Source organism: Portunus trituberculatus, chromosome 12, assembly GCF_017591435.1.
Source record: "Portunus trituberculatus isolate SZX2019 chromosome 12, ASM1759143v1, whole genome shotgun sequence".
Taxonomy (NCBI): Eukaryota; Metazoa; Arthropoda; class Malacostraca; order Decapoda; family Portunidae; genus Portunus; species Portunus trituberculatus.
The window spans coordinates 10,352,180-10,362,179 of record NC_059266.1 but is presented as its reverse complement, the minus strand read 5'-3'; the positions used below and the strand labels follow the sequence as shown (position 1 = coordinate 10,362,179).

General features: G+C 46.8%; 1 long non-coding RNA gene across 1 annotated transcript; it reads left to right on the top strand.

Annotated features, from left to right (window-relative positions):
• The first annotated feature begins 748 nt into the window (after window positions 1-748).
• Window positions 749-7,051, top strand: LOC123502729. The gene is made up of 2 exons (XR_006674206.1): window positions 749-1,098; window positions 7,006-7,051. It is a non-coding gene; the product is annotated as an uncharacterized LOC123502729 (long non-coding RNA).
• Window positions 7,052-10,000: the final 2,949 nt, after the last annotated feature.

The window sequence follows — 10,000 nt, the reverse complement described above, 5'->3', positions numbered from 1 at the left end:
ATGTCCAAGAATTTGTTTTAGGAGGTACATAGGTCACCATGATTATTAATTCTTTTCCATCACTTTTTATCCTTATGCTTATCACTTCTGCGTTGTTCTTCCCATACCAAACCTTATCCACATTTATTTCTTTCTTCGTCATAATCATAACTCCTCCTCCACCTTTACTCTCTATCCTTTCTCCATATATTATATTTATTATCCAAATTTATCTTTGTTTTTTCATGCAATTTTGTCTCAGTCAAACACACTATATCAGGCTTCTCCACTATCATATAGTCTTGCAATTCCAATCTACTTGACAGTATCCCATCTATATTAGTATACATTACGGTCCACCACTGCTCCCTCTAGGGGTTCCTCCGTATTCCTTCTTTCCACATACCACTTTCTGACTCTCTCTCCTATAACTCTCCAAAAAAACTTTTCTCTTTCCTCCTCAGACCGCTCATCATTTTCCTTCTCGCCTCTTCCACCAATTCCTTATATCTTCTCCTCTCTTCCTCATTTCTATTCTTTCTCACAAACACCTCTTTACAACCTTCTATCTCTCTTAACTTTGATGTTCTATATAGGATATCCTCCAGATTGTTGTGACTTCAGTACTACTTTAATCGGTCTGCTCACTCCCTCCTTATACGGACCCAGTCTATGGATCTCTTCCACTTCTTCTTGTAGGTCTTTTTTTTCATCATCATTTAGATTTTTGAACAGATCTCTTACCGTTTTAATTCTTCCTTAATTCTCTTAGGCTTATATGTTATATTTTGTTCTTTCATCCCAAATATTAACACACTCTTCTTCTTTTCTGCTATTTCCCTTATCAATGTGTGTGTGTGTAGACGTTCCTCTATCTAATTGTGTCACTCGAAGCATAGACTGGTGTGTGTATGAGTGTGCTTATCTCCTATCTGTTCCTACATATCAGTTGATTTCTTTGTGTCTGCTTTCAGAGCAAGGAAGGGACGTCAGCTGCTGGCTGAGGCTGCCGGACCACTTGCCACCACTCCCTTCCCTTTACTTTGACGCTCAGTTGGTGGCCCAAAGGAGGAAGATGGAAGCATGGACAGTTAACCATCGTCAACTGTCGTATAGAAGGTAAGGGACAGTGTTCATTTACTTAGTTGGATGTAGAGGGTCTTCCTCACAGTTGTGGTGGTCCACTGCTGCTGTCAGTCAGAAAGTCCCTCTTCAGAAGAGCCATCTGGTCTGACAAAGAGTTAGAGACTGCCCTGCAGTAAGCTAACTAACGTGTTCAGACTCATTCACTCCGATTTTAGTGGTGTAAATGTCATGCACTGAATAATGTGGATTGATTGTACCATACATGTGCACCCTGCTGGAGGCTGACACCATAAGTTTCTCTCTCATATTTTCAATAGAGAGCTGTAATTGATCCACATCTGAGTGGACAAGTTGGTGTAAGTAGCGGGAGGTCTGAGATATATGTACGGTCCACTGTCACCTTAATAGCCAGTGCTAGGGGGTCGTCTTCCAAGCCACCTCATTTCTCCCACATGATCGATAAAAAACTTTGTGTGTCTGTTTTACTAAAGCTTGCAAGGATGGGTAGCCAAGTTGAAGTAGGCAGAGGTCATTTGAGGTGGCCCTTCTGACAACCAATAGCTGTTTGATGGACCACATGTATTGATTGGGAACAGGTTTTGCTTCACCGTTAAGCCAAGATTCACAACCGTATGACAGGGTGGGTGGACGTCATGGCTGCCTTCAATACTTTGCACTGCCTGTCCTCCTCACTGCTCTTGATGACAAAGTATTGAGTTTCTTTTAAGTGTGAGTGTTTCAGTACTCTTGTTTTACTTGGCATGGCAGTTCTGGATGTGGACAGCAGCACAGTGTCATCCATCAGGACTAACACATGGAGACGGGCAAGGCATCCATCAGCGCCACAGTTTTGCATGATAAGAGTTATTAAATCATTAACAAAAATAACAAACAGTAAGCAAGATGAGGAGCAGCCCTGACGTACACCAGTCGAGGCAGTGACAATTGCTACACCAACTAGCTATACATTGTGTTAACTTGTACACAGTGACTATAGCGAGCAACATTACCATCCCACAACCCAGTCTCTTCAAAATACAAAATAATGTGTTTCTTGGTAAGTTATCCTATCGCGGGTAAAATATACAAAAGTAATAAAAGCTGAAATTTGTTCCTTGTAGCAACATCTGTCAACAAAGCAGTGCGACAATGTGTTCAAGGCATCCTGTGCCCACCACCTGGCTCCCTGCCTGCTGTCTGTCAGCCATGAACCAATGGCTTAGTCTGTTGCAAAAGCACCATGCCATACAGCTTTGTCATGCTGTTGATTACTGTGAGGTTGGGTTAGGTTAGGTCGATTACTGTTATGCCTCCATCATTGTTAGCCAAAGCACGGGAACCTTGCTCGGAAGTGGTGAAGATTTTGGCAGTCACCCATGGCCTGGGATATGTTGCAGATATAAAAATCTTGTTAAATAGCATTGTTATACAGCCATGTCACACACACAAAGATGATTGAACAATCCTGGCAGCACATCACACCCTTGCTAATGTCAATGAAATGGTTTCATGGTACACAAAACTCAAGGTAAAAATGTGTCCCAGTAATGAAGGGGTTAAAATAGTGAAGACTGTGGCCATGGCATTAATCATGTATCCTCTATAGGCCTTTCTTAATGTCAATAAAATGGTCTAATGGTAAACAAATCTCTAGGTAGAAGTGTGTCCTAGTACTGAAGGGGTTAAAATAGTGGTGGTGGTGATGGTGTCAATAAAATGGTTTAATGGTACACAAATCTCAAGGCAAAAATATGTCCCAGTACTGAAGGGGTTCAAGAGTTGGTGGGGGTGGTGGTGGTGGTGGTGTACTTGTGTTCCCTTGAATTAATGTACACAATACTTGTCAGTGTATGCGTGGCCAACTTATAAATTGTCAGACTTGTGCAATGTCACCTTTGTTAGACGTGATTCTCTCTCTCTCTCTCTCTCTCTCTCTCTCTCTCTCTCTCTCTCTCTCTCTCTCTCTCTCTCTCTCTCTCTCTCTCTCTCTCTCTCTCTCTCTCTCTCTCTCTCTCTCTCTCTCTCTCTCTCTCTCTCTCTCTCTCTCTCTCTCTCTCTCTCTCTCTCTCTCTCTCTCTCTCTCTCTCTGCCTCTCTCTCTCTCTCTCTCTCTCTCTCTCCTCTCTCTCTCTCTCTCTCTCTCTCTCTCCGCCTCGCTCTCTCTCTCTCTCCGCCTCTCTCTCGCTCTCTCCGCCTCTCTCTCTCCGCCTCTCTCTCTCTCCTCTCTCTCTCTCTCCTCTCTCTCTCTGCCTCTCTCTCTCCTCTCTCTCTCTCTCTCTCCTCTCTCTCTCTCTCTCTTTTTTTTTTTTTATTTAAACATAATTTATATACAAGATGGTCAGCATGTAAATGGAGCTCTCTCTCTCTCTCTCTCTCTCTCTCTCTCTCTCTCTCTCTCTCTCTCTCTCTCTCTCTCTCTCTCTCTCTCTCTCTCTCTCTCTCTCTCTCTCTCTCTCTCTCTCTCTCTCTCTCTCTCTCTCTCTCTCTCTCTCTCTCTCTCTCTCTCTCTCTCTCTCTCTCTCTCTCTCTCTCTCTCTCTCTCTCTCTCTCTCTCTCTCTCTCTCTCTCTCTCTCTCTCTCTCTCTCTCTCTGCCTCTCTCTCTCTCTCTCTCTCTCTCTCTCTCTCTCTGCCTCTCTCTCTCTCTCTCTCTCTCTCTCTCTCTCTCTCTCTCTCTCTCTCTCTCTCTCTCTCTCTCTCTCTCTCTCTCTCTCTCTCTCTCTCTCTCTCTCTCTCTCTCTCTCTCTCTCTCTCTCTCTCTCTCTCTCTCTCTCTCTCTCTCTCTCTCTCTCTCTCTCTCTCTCTCTCTCTCTCTCTCTCTCTCTCTCTCTCTCTCTCTCTCCGCTCTCTCTGCCTCTCTCTCTCTCTCTCTCTCTCTCTCTCTCTCTCTCTCGCCTCTCTCTCTCTCTCTCTCTCTCTCTCTCTCTCTCTCTCTCTCTCTCTCTCTCTCTCTCTCTCTCTCTCTCTCTCTCTCTCTCTCTCTCTCTCTCTCTCTCTCTCTCTCTCTCTCTCTCTCTCTCTCTCTCTCTCTCTCTCTCTCTCTCTCTCTCTCTCTCTCTCTCTCTCTCTCCACCTTTTTTTTTTTATTTAAACTAGGTTACATGTGTTGTTCATACCAGAGGTCTGAGGCTATGGTATAGTTCAGGCCTATCTTGGCAACAAAAGAAATACACAATATTTACAGAAGTGAGTCATAAATTGATAATTGAATAATAGTATATAGTTACACACTATCACAGCATTTATTGGTGTCACACTAGCACTTTAGCCACTCGTTCACGCCTCTTTTGTACGCCTGGAGGCATGTAGAGTGGTGTATGTTGTGTCTTGCACCAGCCGGTTCCACATGCGGCTGTAACGAGGGAGGAAGAGCGGAGGTGACTCGGTCCTCGCAAAGGGCACAGTCACAGTGAAGTGGTGGTCTATTAGGCCGGCGGTTCGAGTGTCATGTGGGTATGGATGGGGTGGCAGGCGTAGTGGTGCCAGATGTGAGTCTGTTGCCTGAGGGCCTTGTACATGGCCACAGGCCGCCACGTCTCGCCGCTGCTGTAGAAGTTGAAAGCTGAGCTGCTGGTCCTGGTTCCTCATTTGCACCATCCTCTGCGCTCTTGCCTGGATCCTGTTAAGCCCGGCAAGATGGGAGGTGGGCAGGAGGACCAGGTGAGGCGTACTCCATGCGGGCCTGACCTGGGCCCTGTGAGGCGCTATCCCGGACCGTCGAGCAACTTCCCAGCGTCGGACACAGCTCAGCCTCACGCCGCATCCTGGCAACCCTCCTCACGTGGGTGGTGAAAGTTGGGCCTCGTCTACTTCCACCCCAGGATGGAGATAGACTGCTGGAGGCAGCCTTTTGCCTTCAAGAAAGAAGGCTGGGGATGGGCGTCTTCTCGCCGTCTGGAGATGTGCAGGACTTGAGTTTTCTCAGGGGCGAGGTTGTTGCCAGCGGCAGCTCAGGATGCAATAACTTGCAGGACAGCATTGATTCTGTCCACCGTGTTCTGCCGGTGGTTCCTGTCGCTGATGAAGGTGAGGGTGCAGTCGTCTGCATACGCTTTGGCCTCGGGGACTAGTTGCAGTATGTCATTGAAATATACACACCACAACAGAGGCCGAGGACACTGCCCTGAGGGCGCTGGCTTTGATATGGTGTTGGGAGGACAGTGGCCATCAACAACAGTGTGCAGGGTTCTGCCATGAAGGTAGTCCTCCAGGAGGTGCAGCAGTCCTCCACACACTCCAAGGCTCCTCAGTTTGGCTGCCACTCCCTTGAACCACACTCTTGTCAAAAGCACCGGCGATATCCAGGGAACCGAACACCTCTTTCCCACTGTCTATCGCGGTGCTCCACTCCGTGAGTTTAGGAGAAGCAGGTCGGCTGCCGACTTACCCTGCCTGAACCCAAACTGCTTTGAGTTAAGGAGGTGGTGGGCGTCGAGGAAGGCGGTGACTTTTCTCGTGATGAGGACTTCCAGCGTCTTCCCCACCACGGAGAGAGAGATGGGCCTGTAGTTCTTAGGATCCGCCCTGCTACCCTTCTTGTGTACAGGCACCACTCTGGCCTGCTTCCAGAGTGCTGGCCATGTTTGGGAAGTGAGGCATTCCCGGTAGAGCTGGGTGAGTGGAGTGGATAGCTCAGCTGCACATTGCCTGAGTATGTGAGGGCTGATGTTGTCTGGTCCCAGAGCCTTCTTCGTGTCGGTCTTGCTGAGCAGGGCCATCACCTCCTCCATGGTGATGTGCAGGCTGTCCAGCTCAGCAGTTGTTAGCACTGGGATCCTGGGTGGAGTGTTGTTTGAGTGGGTAACACTCATTTTGGTGGAGAAGTGGGCGGAGAATAGCTCGGCTTTGTCCCTCCCTCTCGTCACTACCTCACCGCTCGGTGTGGTGAGTGGGGGGATGGTGGAGTCCGTGGCCAGGCCCTGCTGCTGCTTCAAGCTACTCCACCACTCCTTACCAACATTCTGACCTGAGAGCATTGCAGTCAGGTCAGTCTTCCCTGGATGGCGGCTTTTTGCGCGTTGGCCATGTTGCGGCAGGCAGCTTTATATGACTCACGGTTGGCTTGGGTGCTGCTTGCTCTCAGTCGTCGCCAGGCCCTGCTCTTCAAGTCCGCCGCCTCACGACAGCGAAATCAAACCATGGCTGATCCCTGGTCTTGATTTATATGTCTGGCAGGGCACATACTTTGACTGAAGGGACAGCAGGTGACTGGTGAAGGCCTCCACCTGTTCGTTAAGGGTGCCAGTGAGACGATCCTCTCTCTCTCTCTCTCTCTCTCTCTCTCTCTCTCTCTCTCTCTCTCTCTCTCTCTCTCTCTCTCTCTCTCTCTCTCTCTCTCTCTCTCTCTCTCTCTCTCTCTCTCTCTCTCTCTCTCTCTCTCTCTCTCTCTCTCTCTCTCTCTCTCTCTCTCTCTCTCTCTCTCTCTCTCTCTCTCTCTCTCTCTCTCTCTCTCTCTCTCTCTCTCTCTCTCTCTCTCTCTCTCTCTCTCTCTCTCTCTCTCTCTCTCTCTCTCTCTCTCTCTCTCTCTCTCTCTCTCTCTCTCTCTCTCTCTCTCTCTCTCTCTCTCTCTCTCTCTCTCTCTCTCTCTCTCTCTCTCTCTCTCTCTCTCTGATATTTATCAGTTTGATTTATTTCAGATTGTGTTAAGATTTGGAGAAACAGACCAAGGGAAGGAGGAGGAGGAGGAGGAGGAAGGAAGAAGGTGTAGAAAGATGAGAAGAGGAAGATAAGGAGGAAGGAATCAAGAGAGAAAGATTAGGTAAAATAAGAATATTGTCATGTTAAAAGGTTAAATTTTCTCTCTCTCTCTCTCTCTCTCTCTCTCTCTCTCTCTCTCTCTCTCTCTCTCTCTCTCTCTCTCTCTCTCTCTCTCTCTCTCTCTCTCTCTCTCTCTCTCTCTCTCTCTCTCTCTCTCAGATATTAATCCAGTTTTATTTATTTCAGATTGTGTTAAGAATATGAAGAAAGACAGACCAAGACAAGAAGAGGAGTAAGAAGAAGAAGAAGAAGAAGAAGAAGAAGAAGAAGAAGAAGAAGAAGAAGAAGAAGAAGAAGGAAGAGGTGGAGGAAGATGAGAACAAGAGGAGAAGAAGAAAAGAGAAAAAAAGAAAAGGTAAAATAATAAATATTGTCATTTTATAAAGTGTTTTGCTATTTCTCTCTCTCTCTCTCTCTCTCTCTCTCTCTCTCTCTCTCTCTCTCTCTCTCTCTCTCTCTCTCTCTCTCTCTCTCTCTCTCTCTCTCTCTCTCTCTCTCTCTCTCTCTCTCTCTCTCTCTCTCTCTCTCTCTCTCTCTCTCTCTCTCTCTCTCTCTCTCTCTCTCTCTCTCTCTCTCTCTCTCTCTCTCTCTCTCTCTCTCTCTCTCTCTCTCTCTCTCTCTCTCTCTCTCTCTCTCTCTCTCTCTCTCTCTCTCTCTCTCTCTCTCTCTCTCTCTCTCTCTCTCAGATATTAATCCAGTTTATTTATTTCAGATTGTGTTAAGAATATGAAGACAGACAGAGACAAGAAGAGGGTAAGAAGAAGAAGAAGAAGAAGAAGAAGAAGAAGAAGAAGAAGAAGGAAGAGGTGGAGGAAGATGAGAAGAGAGGAAGAAAAAGAAAAGAAAAGGTAAAATAATAAATATTGTCATTTTATAAAGTGTTTGCTATTTCTCTCTCTCTCTCTCTCTCTCTCTCTCTCTCTCTCTCTCTCTCTCTCTCTCTCTCTCTCTCTCTCTCTCTCTCTCTCTCTCTCTCTCTCTCTCTCTCTCTCTCTTTTTTTTTTTTTTTTTTTTTTTATACCAATTTACATAGATATACAGAGTTTTGTACATTATACATTACATACTTTCGTACAATATTAGGTTAAAGAAGTCACAGTTAATGCCTTATATCCAAAGCCTGCCTCTGTCTGTCTGTCCGTAACCACTCATTCACTGTACACTTGAACTGCTGCGTGGACCAGCAGACTACTCTTGCACAGCAACAAAAGCGTTCCACAAGCCGATATACGTGTTGAGGAACTGCCTTTGTTGGTGCCACGTTCTGCACCTGGGCTGGAGCAGCTCCCCAGGGGCACAGATGAAGGTTCTGGTGGCAATCTCGGCCTGTCGGGCAGGCTGCTGGAGTTCATGTAGGTGAGCCACCCTCTGCTGCTGCACCTTGAACATGGTGAGGCCCACCACGTCCCGCCAGTGTTGGAGGTGTGCAGTGTAGGGTGGAAGCCGAGCTCACTCTCCCTGATGAGCCTCGCCCGCTCGGTCCTGGACCTTGTCCAGGAGGCGAGATGTTTGCTGGCAGCGCCGTCCCAGGCAAGGCAGGCTTATTCAGGAGGGCGGACCTGCGACGATGAGCAACTCCAGTCCTTTGGCGTCCAGAAGGTGGGAGATTCTCCTCAGGGATGCCAGCTTCCCTGAGGCCTCTCTGGCTGAATCGCTCCAAGTGGGTCCTCAAAGTTAACTACGGTCGTAAGTTACCCCCAACACCTCCACCTCCTCCCTTGGCGTCAGTGTCTCCCAGTTGAAGAAGGCACGGGCCTTCACTCGTCCTGGTGATGCTTAGCAGCTGGGTTTTGTGAGCAAGCAAACAACTTGCCACTTCCTTCCCCAGGCTTCGATGTGGCTCAAGGTGGCGTTGATGTCTCTCTCTCTCTCTCTCTCTCTCTCTCTCTCTCTCTCTCTCTCTCTCTCTCTCTCTCTCTCTCTCTCTCTCTCTTCCTCTCTCTCTCTCTCTCTCCTTCCTTCTCCTTCTTTCCTTCTTCTTCCTTCCTTCCTTCCTTCTTCCTTCCTTCCTTTCTTTCTTTCTTTCTCCTTTCCTTTCTCCTTTCCCTTTCTTTCCTTCTTTCTTTCTTTCCTCTTTCTCCTCCTCCTCCTCCTCCTCCTCCTCCTCCTCCTCCTCCTCCTCCTCCTCCTCCTCCTCCTCCTCCTCCTGTCCTCCTCCTCCTCCTCCTCCTCCTCCTTCCTCCTCCTCCTCCTCTTAATACTAACTATCTTTAGTGTGACCTGTCCACTCACCTGGACTCCTGGACTGCGACTTCACTGTGACCCGAGGAGGTGGCCACTCAGCTGAGGTCACACGGCTTCCTTCCTTATGCAGGTCAGTGGTGTGGTGTGTGGTGTGAAGTGTGGTTAGGTTGGGTTGGGCTGGATAAGATTTTGAGGACATTTTTGAGGCAGTTTGGCATGTTTGATGGGTATTTTAAAATAGTTTGGCATGTTTTAAGGGCATTTTAGACAGTTTGGCATGTTCTAAGGGCATTTTAGACAGTTTGGTAGACATGTTAGACAGTTTGGCATGTTTTGAGGACATTTGTTACAATTTATAAGTCAGTTTTGAGGCCATGTTAAGACAGTTGTTTAGTATGTTTTGAGGACATATTGTTACAATTTGGCAGGTTTTGAGGGCAATTTATAACAGTTTGGCTGGTTTTGAGGTATATTAAGACAATTTGGGAGGTTTTGGAAGATAGTTTTTTTGAGGCCATTTTAAGACAGTTTGGCAGATTTTGAGTGCAATTTAAGACAGTTTGGCAGGTTATGAGGATATATTAAGAGTTTGACATATTTGAGGGCATATTGAGACAGTTTGGCATGTTTTAAGGGCATTTTAAGACAGTTTGTTTGGTTGAGTTGTTCAGTTCAGTTTACAACATAGTGAAGGTGACTCAATGTAAACAGTGCATCTCTCATTACAGGAAAGTCAAGCCAAGCCAAGACAAGCCACGCCACAACACAACACAAGCCTTCTACAACACCTACAGCCATCAGCAACACCCAGGGTACAAGACAACACCTAAGCCATGAAGAAGAGTTAGGATAGATTAGCAGTTTGTCATGTTTTTTTTTTTTTTTTTTTCTTTAAGGACATTTTAAGACAGTTTGGCATGTTTTATGGTATTTTAAGATTATTTGGCATGTTTTTGATGGCATTTTAAGACATGTTTTGATGGCATTTGAAGAAAGT